Source organism: Bombus flavifrons, chromosome 4, assembly GCF_040668555.2.
Source record: "Bombus flavifrons isolate JBK064 chromosome 4, iyBomFlav1_principal, whole genome shotgun sequence".
Classification (NCBI taxonomy): domain Eukaryota; kingdom Metazoa; phylum Arthropoda; class Insecta; order Hymenoptera; family Apidae; genus Bombus; species Bombus flavifrons.
The window spans coordinates 14,061,799-14,077,171 of NC_138445.1; the positions used below are offsets into that span (position 1 = coordinate 14,061,799).

Here is a 15,373-nt window from a genome sequence, read left to right on the forward strand (position 1 = left end):
ATCTTTCTTTTTCCTTTCATTTTTGTTTTTCAACTACCGAAAAAACGATCTTTACGTGAAATTCATTTACGAAAAGAAATTCGACTCAGCGGGTATTAAGGATGAATAATGTTTCTGAGGCTATCGTGCGTGGTATAATTGCATCGTTCGTTTCCAGAAAGCCAGTTTAACGCCGAGTAATTGCGGCCTGTGAGGTCACCAATCATAACCCCGAAAACAACATTAATTATCCCTTTTCATAACAATCTCGAATGCGCTAATAAAAGCTGAATTTTCCGGTTAATTAAAGTATCAGCGGGATCCATACGATACATTCGGTATAATATATTATTATGAGAGCACCGCTTATATAATTCTAATGATAAATAGCCTCTCTATTTAAGCTAACAATAATCACGATGATACACAGCATCGTTACACTCATCTGTTAATAATAACACAATTTCAAATGTTCGATGTTTTCGCCTCGATGTGTTACGAATTAATACGTCATTAACCATAAACAATATTTCACCGGAAAATTGATTTCGTAATAATATTGCATCGATTTGATCGACTTTATTTTAGAATTTTATATTAGTTTCTTTTTACAATTTATATCGTTAATTTTTCTAGTTTCAACGGAGATTATAAAACGTACAAATTTTTAATACGCATACCGTGTCGATAAATTTTATCCGTTTGCAACAAGTGAGAGTAGACATTTTTCCAAAATAGAATAAAAACCTGTACAATATTATTATTATAATAAAATGAAATACGTCTATTCTTCGTGTAAGAAGATTAAACTAAATTGCACGTTGCATTTGTTATTTGATTTCACGCATATCGCAAATGATACTACAATTGAAATTTAGATACTGATTGAATTTTATCGAATCTTACACGTCCAATTTACTTCAATTCTCTTCGATCGAACACGTTTATCTTCATTTCATTTCTTTGCAATTCTTCCAAATAGCTTTTACAAACGTTCATCGTGTTCTTTTAAGACTAATAGCTTTTCTATTAATCCGATTATAAGTCAATCGCTACAATATTGATGTTCGTTCCGCGGGAATACGCGCGCGTATAAGAAATCAAAAACACGTATTTCCATATAATTCGTTAAATTAACAACCCGTATCAACCAAAATTTCAATGTTACCAAGAGAGGGAAAGGGTGGAAAAGATAATAATCTATGAGAAAACCAATTTCCATATTTCACATTTGCCACCCTGAACCAGTCACCCTCGCCTCTAACGAGATTATCGAATTTCCAGAGGCGCCAGGGGTATTTAAAGTCGCTTTGAACATGATTTACAAAGCCGACAGGGAACATATACAACGAGGTGCACGACCATACATCTACCCCCTCCACCAATGCACACGCTAATTATCGACCTAATTGTGTACGCCGACGAGCAACCGTTCTCATTTTATACCATGCCCTTTAAAGAGTACTGCCACTCTGTTGCACAGACAGCTGGTTAATTGGCCGATTTCCACGGCCGACTTGCATCGAATTTCCATTAGACAGGTAAAAGACAGATACGTGGCAACGTACGCAAACCTCGTAGATCAGACGTGTGGTCGCGATCACAAGTAAAACCGCTGTTGGCTAACGATAGTTGTTGCGTTTCAATGCATCCTCGCTGTGAATAGGGAAAGTGGTACGAGCATAGACTCTTCAAACTATTTTCCTTTTCGTTTGGGATTAGCTTCTTTTCCCATTGAGAATCGCGACGACGAGAGCTTCAATGGATCGATTCGTTCGTGTTTGCGCTCGTTTGGAAATTTTGTGGTAACAGCAGTGTGAATCGAGGAATTTTACGGGTCATACGTCGACTGTTGACATACGCTCAGGTGTAAATAAAAGGGTCGAGGGTGAGTATTCGTTGGTATTTCGGGGGAGCGCGTAAAGGGTTACTGATTCGAGGGTGGAGTTTTCCAAGTATAATACAAAGTAAATTATACGCAGGCTACTTTTAGGGTAGTGGTATAACCGAAACGACCATGTTTCCCCATGAAAAATGAAATGAAAGTAAGACAAAGAAATGTTATACTACGTTATTCTATTCCATTTTCTACGCACTTCGTTCGTACTTACTTCGTTTCTTACCTGATACCTAGAAGGTTGTATATTAAACGCAACGGTCTCTCTAACCCATTTTTCACGCTATTCGCATTCTCCTGTACGTGATACGCAGAAGGTAAAATGCAGTGCACAGATTGCCCATGAGAAATAGTCACATTGCACGAATGAAATTCACTAAATGAAATTCTATTTCAACAGTCGTGTCAGTCCGGTGCGTGAAACATTTCTGAATGATTATGAATCACGAGGAATAAGATAACGAAACTAAGGAAAATCAGGATTAAGTTGTTCTATACTATTGGATTGACAACTAAGTGATTGCGGATTTTGTCATTAGCTGAGCTTAATAGAGCTGAACGATTAAAGAAAGTAGGAAACGATCGAAGAAACAAAGCTTCGATTTAATCGATAGAGAACTAGACGAACGAGCAAAGTTCTATCCACCTGTATCTTTTGCACGCTTCGGTTCACAACGGTCCGTAAAACGTCGCACGCTCTAGAACCTTTGACTGCCTGAAGAATCTTCGATACCCCTGCGAAACAACTGACATATTCTTGACAGGAGAGAAGAATCGACATTTGCAATTTCTTCGAACGTCGAAAACGAAAGACGTGAACCGGAATTTTTCGTCTTGTTTGATTTCTCATACTTTTCAAGAATATGTGCTAACCGATGTAAAATTTCTTTCACGGTATATCGTCAACGATCTATTAATTGAAACTATCGCCAGGTTCGTTGCTGTGTCTCTTGAAAATTGTCGAAATGATAACAAAAGTAAAAAAGAGGGATTTTCATTCTCGTGAGGCTACAACCATCTTGAAGTTATCAGGCAGCCGGAACGTTTCGATTGCACTGCACACCGTGTCGTATCAAAACTGCACCGTATCGCCGCACGAATTATTCCCTGACACGGCGGAATTAATCGCGGCCTGATAACACGACTCGATAACGCACGCGTGTGCTCCGAGAAAAAGTTCGTAACACGTTGATCGTAGTCGCGATTGCGAAAAGGAACGAGGAAACAGAAAATGGCAGGAACTCAGGAAAGTAAAACGAAGAAAGGAAACGCAAACGAGAAAGTACACCAGCATTCGTAAATAGGCTATGCATATTTATATCACTGAACACTAACCATGCGAAACATTAGATATTAAAATATTAGAAATTAATTCGATGTCTGCCCTGGAATGTTACAAGCTTCGTCAAGTGGTATTGCATTTATCGATGCTTTTCATTGATTAATGTCTTTCGGAAATGTTACGTTTCATGAATATCAAGAACTTTAAACTCTCGATGGTGTTTGTTCGGCCAGTCGCGGGAAGACGCGATCGCGAGGAAGCGCGTCAATGGGAGTCGTTACGATTAGAATAATCGACGCCACGAGCAGATCGATCCCTTATTTCTGTTAGGATAGTAGGGATGGTTGAGTTGGTATAACATTGCGGTTAATGGGTTATAATATATACAGGGTGGTTAGTAACTGGTGGTACAAACGGAAAGGGGGTGATTCTACGCGAAAAAAGAAGTCGAAAATATAGAATAAAATTTTTTTCTTTTTTTTAATTTTTCCATTGAGACAACGATCTACAGCGAGATCCGTTATAACGAGGCGTGGTAAAGTGAACGCGTACCGAGCGAAAATTCAAAGTCGATTTTCTCGAAAACAAAGCCTCAAACGAAAAATTTGTATTCTATATTTTCGACTTCTTTTTTCGCGTAGAATCACCCCCTTTCCGCTTGTACCACCAGTTACCAACCACCCTGTATATTTCCAACAACTTTGTACAGTAGATGGTTACGCCGTTGCGTAAGGGATAAATGAATTAGACGAATGATTGACGAGTGAAGACCCGGTAGAGAGACGTTGACTGGTTCTCAGGTTTGGAGAGATGCGTTGACTTTTCTGTAGTCGATGAACCAGTATTGAGAGGTTGACTGAACTGTAGTCGTATAGCCAGTGAAGAGATGTTGACTGTACGAATGTCGTAGGTTCAGTAAAGTCCCGTGACGATGTTGTCGCAAAGAAAAACTCTTGTCCGGTAGTGATCGCCCCACCACTGGTCGCTTGCGGGTGGAATCCTTGGAAACATAGGAAAACCCAGGTTTCTCCTATTTTTACCTGATCGAGCAATAAGCATAAGGAACTTCCTGGGTCGAAACTGTTTTATTGATGGACGCCTTGACCGTTGAGTCACCGGACGTAACAGTAAGAATATAATGAAATTTGAGATAGTTTCAGTGTAAAGACATCGAATGAATTCCTAGGATTTAATATTTAAAATAAATATTGATATTTAATATTTAAAATACAGTAGCCGTACCACGATATACGTAATATCTTGTTATACCTAATATGTATTTATTTAACTGATGAAACAAATTTCTGTTTAGATTCTATTTGTTTAATTACGTTCATGAGAATGTAAATTTACAGAATCATTCACAGATTGTCACATATTCGTCGAGAATCTGCAAAACTTCGTCGATTTCTAGCAATATGTAATATGTAAATTTGACCAAAAGTATACAAATTGAACGATACATAGCCCTTGCTATACCTTCTTGTGGAATCAGCGGATTATAAGTTTAAATTATGCGTTAAAAGACTTAGGAACACGAGTCTAAACAGTGGACAAAGTTCCAAAGCGAAGGGTGCGTACGATGCATCTCCAGCGAATTTTCTCGAGGAATTTCGGGATTATCAGTCCGACTGTCTTGTTCTTCGCAACTGTGAACCTTATCAGGCGCCGTTAAAATTGATTCCGGTTAACAATGCGCTTAATAATACTAGCGTATCGTGGCTTTATTGTAGATTAAGCTGAACGACCTATTGCGACAGAGAACTGGCCACTTGCGAGCTTAGGATGGCGAAATGTAGAAAATTAATCATCCTGCACATTGTATTTTAACACTAGGTGTACAAATGTATAACATGTCACGATAAATACATATACAGATAGATACAGAGTGTCTAGAATTAACGTTTCCACGGCAACAAATTCACACGACGTTAGCAAACATTCGCAAACGTTTTTGATGAACAACCAACTATATGCGTGACTGTAGATGTATCATTTAATTTTTATATTTTGTAATGCGACGGCCGACTATCTGATTTTGCTCGAAATGAAGCTTTTCTTATCTCTACATCTTATGTTCATAGGCGCGGGTCATCAAACTGAGAATTATCAAACTGGAATATACTAGAGACTGTCTTTATCTAGTAGACGATACTACAACGTAGAGCGTAGTATTACATAGGAAATGAGAAGAGAATAGAAACCATCTGTCTAGAGGTTAAGGGAATTCTGTCGTAGATAAGATAAGATAGGTACTCGGGATATTACGAAAATAGTATATGAGGAATAGCGAGACGATTAATCAGAAAGATTAAACCTCGATCTATAAAAGTTGCACGTGCCTCTTATAAAATGTATGTTACGGTGACCGAGTTACACTTGAAATTTCACGAACTACGGAGTCTCGAAGCTGTACGTACGATCCTCCAGGGTACATAACGCGAGGAATACGCCACTTTGTCACATACTCTTGGGATTGCTATAAAGCATGTCGCATGAAACTTCAATTTGTATCGAATGTTTTTACATCAACGGAATTTCCAACTCTGTGATCTATAGTGATTCATCTATTTACTCGTGGCAGAAGTTTATTGTAAATGGAACGTAAAAGATGTTGATAAAGATGTACAAATTAAATGTACATGTGTGTGTATGGAATATTCAAATCGAGCGTTTGTCGTAGAAATGATTCTTTCAACTTTCGTTCCTTCGCTTCTGGCCAGAAGAATATGAATCTTTCCGCATCGCTTTTCTTATTTCGTTATAAGGTTCGAATGAATTTTTAAACCGCAAGTTTAAATATTCAGGAAAAGGAGATCCGCTAAAAGATACGTTCATGCAATTGTAAAGTTTGGGTGTTTATGTAAATACGTATTTTTACGGAAACAGTCAAGGGAATAAAACACAGAGAGAGATTTCTTTCGTTTATTCAACAGCCTTATTAAATATTATAACAAATACTTTATATATTTTTGTACTTTGAAATATCATCGAAATCCACAGACTAATCGTAGCAACAATACTGCGGATTTTTATACAAATTCATATTTTTAATAATACGATTAAAAATATAGAAACAAGAAGCTAGATCATTGCTTTTCCTATTAAAACACCGTAGAAAAACACCATTATATTTCTATGTACCTTATACATTTGGATATTTTATATAATTTTTCATATTCTGGACGAATTTTGTGCCATTTAACCCTTTAAAATTTTTTCAAATACATAAAAATCCTCAGTCTAATCGTAACCAAACGTCAGAAATCTGCGTCCAAGCATCGCCATCGATCTCCGCCAATCCTCGTCACGGGAGAACGACGAAGGAGAATTCTTCGCGTTGGGAATCGGCGAAGGAATATTCCACGATGCGAATAAAACGTGGCGGGACTCGCGTTAAAGCTTTTAAAGGGGTTCTCCATTTCCACGGAGGCCGTCGAAAGGGAAAGCTACTGCCGTCGCGACGTAACTCGTAACGGCGCGGCGTCGCGTCGGTAACAAGCACCGGGGGATGCTAGCAGCTCACAGTGGTCTGTGCTTCGCAGAACTCGTATTGATCGCGCACAATGGCTTCGTATAACAAAGACGAGCGCAATGTCCACGGGATAGGTCGCGAGATCGAAACGAAGTTACCTGAAAATCCGACTTTCACCCTCCCCGTTGGGAAAATCTTCGTTCTACGCGAAATTCGATACGTGTACTCTTACGACGAACGAATTGTTCGTGAAACCGTTGATAGATCTTCGAACATTCTTGCAGATGTGATAATGAGAAATCTCGATTTTAGAATCGCGAAAATTGCTTTGGAAATTGCTTTTGCGTGGGTATGCGATTGAAAAGATATGGTGCGAATGGCTGGCAAATTATAAGAATGATGGATATTACGTGTAGAAGTTAGAATAACTCGATGCCTTTTTGACAGTGTTTAACGTAAGTTTAGCAGGTGTCTTTATTAACGTTTTTGATTGATCCGCATCGACAAGCAATTTTGACAAATTAGAGAATGATGGATGTACCAGGCATATAAATTAGCCGTGTGTATTCTGTGCGATGTCCAACGGATATAGGTTTTGGCAGCTGTCGATTATTGATGCTTTTAATTAATCAATGTCGCCAGTCATGGCAATTTATATTCATAGATAGATACGTTTCGTAGGTATTAAGATTTTGGGAATTGAAAATCTGGAAATATCGAAGAAACAGCTAAACTTAAAATGCATTCGATGTAAAGACACCGAATTATCATTGTTGCACCTTACACGTGGTTGATCTATTTAATTGGAAGAAATTTTAGAAAATACAAGATGATTTTTGGCCTTTTAAAAGGCACTGTTCGAGGAGATTTTCACGTCGTCCTCGCGAGTACGTCAAATCGAACGAAACTTTATGCCAAGTACGTTAAGAGGTAACGAAATGAACGTGGCGAGAGAATTTATTTTCCGATATGTGATTTCCGTTGTTAGCATCGTTTCAGTTCCTTTAAACTGTTAATTAAATCATCTCTTAAACAAACTATCCTTTAGTCTAGAAATAATCGTGCGAGATTTTTCTCTTTTTGCAAACGAATTAACAAATTTCGGATGAGCGGTAAATCGGTGAAGAACTGCAGAGCGACTATACATCGGAGGAGAATTTACATCAACATGTTAAGACGATAGTGTTTATCTGTTATCGAATTGACGTGTTCGAAATTAGATATGATGGTTATAGTTATTAAAAAAAAAAGGTTGTTGAAGAGCGTACGTGACGAGTATATCGCGCTTCCTTTTTATAAGATGCTTCATAAGATGTTTTAATAATCCAGTTCTCGGAAATCAGTCTCGTACACGTTAACATTGATAGATTACAAAGAAATTGAAAAGGCTCATTATGGTTATAAAACAAAAACATTACAGTGCATAATAAACGATAAGCGTGGACGTAAATTGTGGATATTTATGTTGGAGATGGAAGGTTTTGTTCGAAAGTATGTTCTTTATTATATTAAGTATGATTTAGCTGACTTCGTCTTCCTTCCTTTGTTATTGTATTATTTAAACAAAAATCTTACAACGCTCGTTTTACAGATTTTACCCATAGTATTAGAATCCAAGCTTGTCATTGCTCTCTAAAGATACCAGGAATCTAATTTTTTTATCCAGCCAACACAGAGATGATACTTTCAGAGCGTGAAAAGTCTTCCATATACGGCGCATGCCTTACAGTGAAAGGGTTAATGTCCTTGGTAATCGAATACTTTGAAAGTTCAAGTATGGCAAGAGTATCTTTTCACGCTGTTTCCCATATCGTTAAATTTACATTCTTCAAAATAAATTTCCTATTATCTTTATCTTTCGCGCGATATACAAATTCTTCGAGACGCTTGACGAAACTTAAAATTAAAGGGAAAGAGGGAACGTCGAACGAACGTGCAAGTATTGAATAAAAGAAGAGAAGAGAAAGATCGGAAAGGAATGGTGGATTTTCACTGCGTGAAAATAAAGTTACTGGCATTTTAAGACGTCACTTTATAGCATCTTGGCTGTACAGCATCGAGAATTTCCAAGCTAGAAGGAACGATTCGAGCCGTGGTCGAGGCAAATCGATCGAGGAGCATATTCGCGTCACGAGGGCAATGCACCGACGATACGATGCACCAGTTGCACCGGCCTCGGTAACTAGGATAAGCCTTGGTGCAGAAATGGCATCGTGGAAAAATGTTGTTTATCGAGAAATTAGAATTGGCCCCATAAAATAATGAAATGTCACGAGACAGATAAATGTGAAATATACGAGCGTGATAAAACGGTCATAGTAATCTGAATTTCCTTCAAATTTCAGAGTAAACGTTGAGTATATGCATGTTAAAACAGAAGAAAAATAGATTTTCTGTATTTTGTAGGATTATATATTCCTGTATTCAGATATTTTAATGTATTTTCTAATATCACTTATCTCGTATAGATATGTTATAAATATATTTTATATTATTTTGAAGGGCGAAAGAAATTTATCTTTTTCTTGTATCAATAGAGTTGTCCCTGAAAAGATTAATATTAATCTTGGGAACATCGAATAAATATGTATATTTATATTTTCACTAATTTATCTATCAACTATCTGTAAGCTGTAACGCACTAAAATTTACTCTCTCTCTCTCTCTCTCTCTCTCTCTATCTGCTTTTTTCTCAAACTCGAATATTCTTTACAATTCATTAATACAGATAGCAGATTAGCTATTATATCTATAGAAAGTATCATCTAGACAGTTTCTGTATGCGGCGCGACGTTCCGTCTACAGTTAACAGTAGCAACATCTAACGATCTATGTTTCTACCAGTTAACTTATTTTAAATTCCACGTTAAGATAAAAATTCCCTCGGGGAAAGAAATCCGAAGAACTTAACGTCAAATTTCGTCTCGCTTGCTCCTAACTACGTACTGTGTAAAACGAAAAGAACAAAATCAAATATTATTCTGCAAGCAAAAATTCCTCAATTATTTATCCGTACAAGAATGCATGCAAGGAAAACGTTTCAAAGCTCTTAAAGTCCGAAAGGAATAAAAATTCCACGATGAAAGAACTGGTCTGGACAGCGTTATTCTAATGTACGACCACATTCAGAATAGAAAATCGAGAGAAGCAAACGATGTTCGATCGGCGCGACGCGTTCTCCCTATTCCGATAGAACTGCGAGAAAACCGCTCTCTCTTCCTTGGCTGCAGCAGATTAAGATCGACAGGCATCAGGCCAGGTTTATGACACCGGAGAACAAGCAGTCACGAGAGCTGACTGGCTCTTTAGGGTCGACGCTCTTTCTAGCTACGTGATCGCTGTGAAGCGTGGAAAAGAAACGGCTTGCGCAACCGAAAACTCGATTATCGTTGCTTGTCCTAGGTCTTTCAAGGCCTCCCGTTAAAAAAGAAACACCGTTAGACAAGCGGAACTGCTTCGTGTGGCCGCGGACTGTCGGCGAGGAAACGAAAGTGAATCCTCCTTCTTCGCAGACCGTTTTACACCGTTAGTTTCGCCTCCACCATTCGCTGCCTGTCGACGTCGACACGCTGAATTCTGAATCCTTGATCTCGTTCGAGCGGAAGCTCGCCCGAGTAAAATGAAATCATTACGCGCTGCGCCGCGCCACCGGTGCGGTTACGAGCATCGATCCTGCCGCATACGAAGTTATAAATAGACTGCGGCTTTTTACGCATTTATAGGAAATTTGAAGACGCAAAAATGCCTATAACGAGTTTCGAAAATATACAAAGTATCCAAGCTATAGTAATTTTCATAGCAGTACTTTAATACGTAAAATGAATTTCTGTCTAGATTCTATTGTTTCGGGCGTACGTATTCATGGAAATATGAATTTTCACGGGAAATTTTGTATTAACGTAGTTATGGATTATAAGGGACCGATGAAGTTTCGAGCGGTGAATTTTGAAAATAATATCGCATCGTTGGGTGCAAGAACGATTTTAAAATATAGCGGATAAGGTACTTTGGCGTAGGATAATTTTTCCTCTTTCTCTATTTACGTGTATTCTATTGTGATATTTCTTCCACGACAAAATGAACGAATATATGAACAATACATCATCCGTACATATATTCTACGAAAAAATCATTCACATCGTCAAAAATTTCTATCTACAAAATTGTAAAATCTACAAAATTCTACAAAATCTAGAAAATTGTAAAATTGGAAATTTATGAATTGTTCATTGCGACTATTATTTCTGTGAAAGATAGCCTACTTTACTTCGCTTAAACATCTCGCAGAAGATTACGAACGAGGAGGCTAGGGATATTTGTTACATTGACCCAAGATGCTCGAAGCACGTTTGCTCGCGTCAAATGTGCTGTCGCTGATTATGAGAATGGCCTAAATCTAAAGGTATTTCAACGTTTGACAAGTGAAATGAATTTTGTTTAACGACGCAACAATCAACTCGATGTTCAAGTTCAATTTCTGCTACTTCGCAAGGATGATCACGAATTATTGCAACATAAATAAACGCAACGCGGAATAAGTGATAAACTTATCTTTTTAGATTCTTGACTTAGGCCACTTTCATAATCACCGGCACAAATGAGCTATTGATACGTATTGGAATTACACTGAATGGACATCCATCAATATCGATCTCACTCGTTATCAATGACGAACAAAGCGCTGATATTACTACTTTCTCCGAAATCAAAGGATATTAATATAGACACGTATTTCTGGAATATTCGCGCATTAGAATTGCTCAATGGCAATATCGTTGCTCCCTCGAAGCTGGTACACTATCGTTCTCATTAAAACCTACAAACTTGTCACTTCGTCGATGCTCATAAATATCGCTATCGGTTTCTCTTCGAGGTCACGGATCTACATATCGTTCTTTATGGTATTCTCATTCTCTTCTTGTTTATAGTAATCGCATCCTCAGCTTGTTGAATATTCCAGAAATAATGACATCGACTGGCCAACGAGAGAAAAACAAATTACAACAGAAAAACACGTAGTTTCATATTAATTATCTTCTCTTTAATGCACCGGGAGCATGCACTTCGAATCGAATATTAACGACGAATCACGTCAATATCTCTCTGTGACGAATTTCATTTCGATGAGCTTCGATTCTGCTACGATGCTCGAATTTTCATGTCTCGTGTATTTTGAAATTTGTATATCTCGCTCAAAATTATAATTTAATCAACGAATGAATTGAAATTCTTTCAAAGATCGGATAACTTACATTTACTTCAAATTTTCATTTAGATTATTCTCAGGTTGACGTTTGTCGCTTTTACCTCTATCCTTTCATTTTCCGAATATCCAAAGTTATTAGATCTTCGCACAAACGCGTCAGACTCAATATTTTCTTAATTAAAATTGGAAAAAATAAACAAATAAAACAAACAGGAAAATTGCACGAAGCTGCCCTATTCCTAGCGTTAAATTAAATGATAATACAAGATGTAAATATGCAAATAGATGATACTTCTTCTCCCCTATAACCTCTCATTCCTTCTCCTAATCACCATAATCAACCTAAACAACGCAATCATCTTCGCTACTGTCCCTTAATTTAATATATTCCAACAAACTAACTATCCATAAAGTTACTATGTGTTCAGTAACATGAAAAACATCCATCATCGAGCGAAGATGAAACCCTCGGACACCCACTTATTCCTGATCCTCCCTAATAATCCCTGTTTCTGGATCGTGGCGCGCACCAGCATTACGAAACCAGCAGTCTCGATGGGCTCGTGTCGATCCCTCAAGGACCACCAACATGGTCCACACGTGATCACTGGATCCAATGAGGAAACACGAACACGAACGTTTGCTGGAACCGGTGCAAATGGGTCTATTAATCTCGATTGGGCCAAGTGTCTGCGATCTAGCGCGACGTGCTGGCTAGACTAGCCACGTTATTCAGCCCGGTCGTCGCGTAATCGGCCTCTGCCAATTATCGTTATCGCCCAAGGCCAGCAGACGGACGATCGGTTCCGTTCTGATGTCGCGACCAACGAACGTGAGTTCACAGCATCTCGCCAGTTTAGAGAGCTCAGTGATATTCTGATCGACTTTGTTTAAGATACCTACAGCGTAGAACATCGATTTTCTACATGAAATTCTCAACGCTTTTCCCTATTTTTATGGAAATTTTTATGGAAATTCGTCTGCTTTTATGAAAGGTAAATCTAAGTAAAAGTGTTGTAAAGGATGTAGGTGGAAAGCATTCAATTTGTACTGAATATTTATTGCTTGTAGTATATGTAATATGTTCGTTGTTCGTAAAAAATGAACGAACGTATAAATTAAAATTCACTAGAATAGTGTCCAATGACTTACGTATGAAATACTAAATAAGTATAATAAAATTTCTAACGTTCGCCAACAAATGCTTAATAAAAATGTCTTTATAGCTACTTATATAGTTAGCGGTGCACGTGTATGCAGACGAGAAAAACAGGGTCGGATGATAGAGGATGATTAGGTAGACAGATGGAACCTAAGAGGAACCAGACAGCGCCAGAAGAACGGGGGCCGGGACGAGAAACGTGTCGCCTGTTTCTCGACTGACGTAAGCGACTCGTTATCGGGACGACCTTAAGGCCAAACAAGCGCGACCGCGCCAAGAATCCAAGCGATTCTACGCTCAAGCGCAAACACTTCTACACTGACAATGCACGATGTACATACTCTCGTGATTCGGTTCCAGGATTCGATCGTATGGACGATCCAAAATTTGAATAAATTTTTTAATGAAACTCGTTTTATTTCGATGAGATAGGTAAGATTGATTGGAAAGGTACGAGTAATTAAAATGTTGGACTTTTTCAAGTAGAAACACTGTCTGAATACTCGATGAAAGATTATTTTCAAGAAACGACACTCGTAGAATTTATTCCACTCAGTAAAATTTTGATTAATATATTATTATTAATTCAATTATTATCCTTACTATATTAAATATTATTATTAAAGACCATAAGACTGAAAATTAGTATCACAATTATATCTAAAATAGTAGATACTATAGAAGAAGATTTTTTGAAGTAAGTCATTAATATTATACAAGATATACGACAATTTTAATTCTCATACACATAAAAATGTTTAGAATAAAATTTCGAACTCGTCATATCGTCAAGTCATATTTCTGAAACAGCAATAACGATTTTAATAAGGAAGCTGTGCGCAAATTTACGCGATTCAACTTTTCGATCGCGTCCAATGAAACGTTTTATTGCCAATTTTACCAGTCTGTCTGCGGGCTGTCTCGAAACGAGATTAAGAGATTTGAAATGGAATTTCGGCAATGTTTACTACATCATTTTCATAGATATTTAATGTCAGATAATCACGACGATGACCTCATATTATCCACGTTAAGTCCAATTTATGCAGAGGTCAGAAATAATCGTTAATTCTGCTTCCGTAAATCTTAGACTCTGCGAAGCAAATCTTCGCGCGATATCTGAGCAATGTGGGACCTCCATCGAATAATTGTCACAGATACCACGTTGCAATCGTTGATTTCTCTTAAATTCTTCTTGGGTCCATACGACACGAAATAAAAATTACATTGCAACAGATGTTATATTGTTTAATGTTTCGCTTCGATATTGCATGTATTGTTAGATGACGTATTTTATATTTTTCAAAGATAAAGTATTCGAAAATTTGTAAAAAAAGGATTCGCTAACGTATAGTCGTGGCTGGGTATCAACAAATGAATGTGGACTTTACTCTTCCAGAAAAAATGTGGCAACAGATAAAACCCCATAAAAGTAAAAGCAACAGAGATACAGAACAAATAAAAGTCCCGCCAGGGAAAGAAGCAACTCGTACAAAGTGGAAATAACAATGATAATCGTGTAGAAAATTTCAATAGATTTTCACTGTTAAACCGAGACGAGCGGACGCAAGAAATTGAAATTAACAGAAACATCAAATATAATTAAAAAATCGTGCCTCATATGAATGGAAGATATAGCCAATTACCCGCTCATGCTGGACAACATTAAAACTGTTCTCACGGAAGAAGATTTCGCCTCAGTGAGTAAAACAAGTGAAGCAACAGCGGTGGACGCTATCAAAATAAATACAAATACGCCAGACGCCTACCGGAAGCTAATCCATCTTCTACACCAAAATAAAATAACATACCACACATACCAACCACCCCAGGAAAATCCTATAAAGCAGTAATTAAAAATGAGAAAGATGCACAACTCTTGTAGATCAAGAGCCAGATGATAATAATAAAGAAATTTACAAATTAAAACATCTTCTTAATATTATAATAAAAGCGGAACCTCCGCGTAAAAAGAATGTAATAGGTCAGTATAAAAATTTGGACATGTGGTCTGACTATGTTTGTCAGACGTATGATAGAAAAAAAAATAGAAATTAATATTTTCTTGATCGTCATCGTACGATTAAGGGATTATATTCTTACCATTTTGTATATATAAAAAGTGACTCTTATATATATATAACTATAATAATATTAATCACAGATATATTATATAATATTCTAAAAATATGAAACTCTCGTTCGATGGATCCTTATGTGAGAAGGATAAATAAGGAGAATCGTTGAAACGAAGTATCGAATATCGTTATAAAAGGAACATTTAAAAAAATGAACGATCGATGGTTTCAAATAGTCTGCGCCGGATAATTATAATCGACTTATCGTAAATGCGAGTTGGAGTTATTGATAAT

The 15,373-nt window shown here is 37.3% G+C and overlaps 1 protein-coding gene and 1 long non-coding RNA gene across 2 annotated transcripts in view; both read right to left on the reverse strand.

Moving 5' to 3' along the window:
- The window catches only part of LOC138179118 (uncharacterized), a 183,253-nt gene that overhangs the window by 19,624 nt on the left and 148,256 nt on the right, over positions 1-15,373 (reverse strand). The gene's annotated exons all lie outside the window — the stretch shown is intronic.
- LOC138179008 (uncharacterized) lies at positions 1,161-3,426 on the reverse strand. The gene is made up of 3 exons (XR_011172905.1): positions 2,621-3,426; positions 2,159-2,572; positions 1,161-2,097 (listed from the first exon to the last, which is right to left on the reverse strand). It is a non-coding gene; the product is annotated as an uncharacterized LOC138179008 (long non-coding RNA).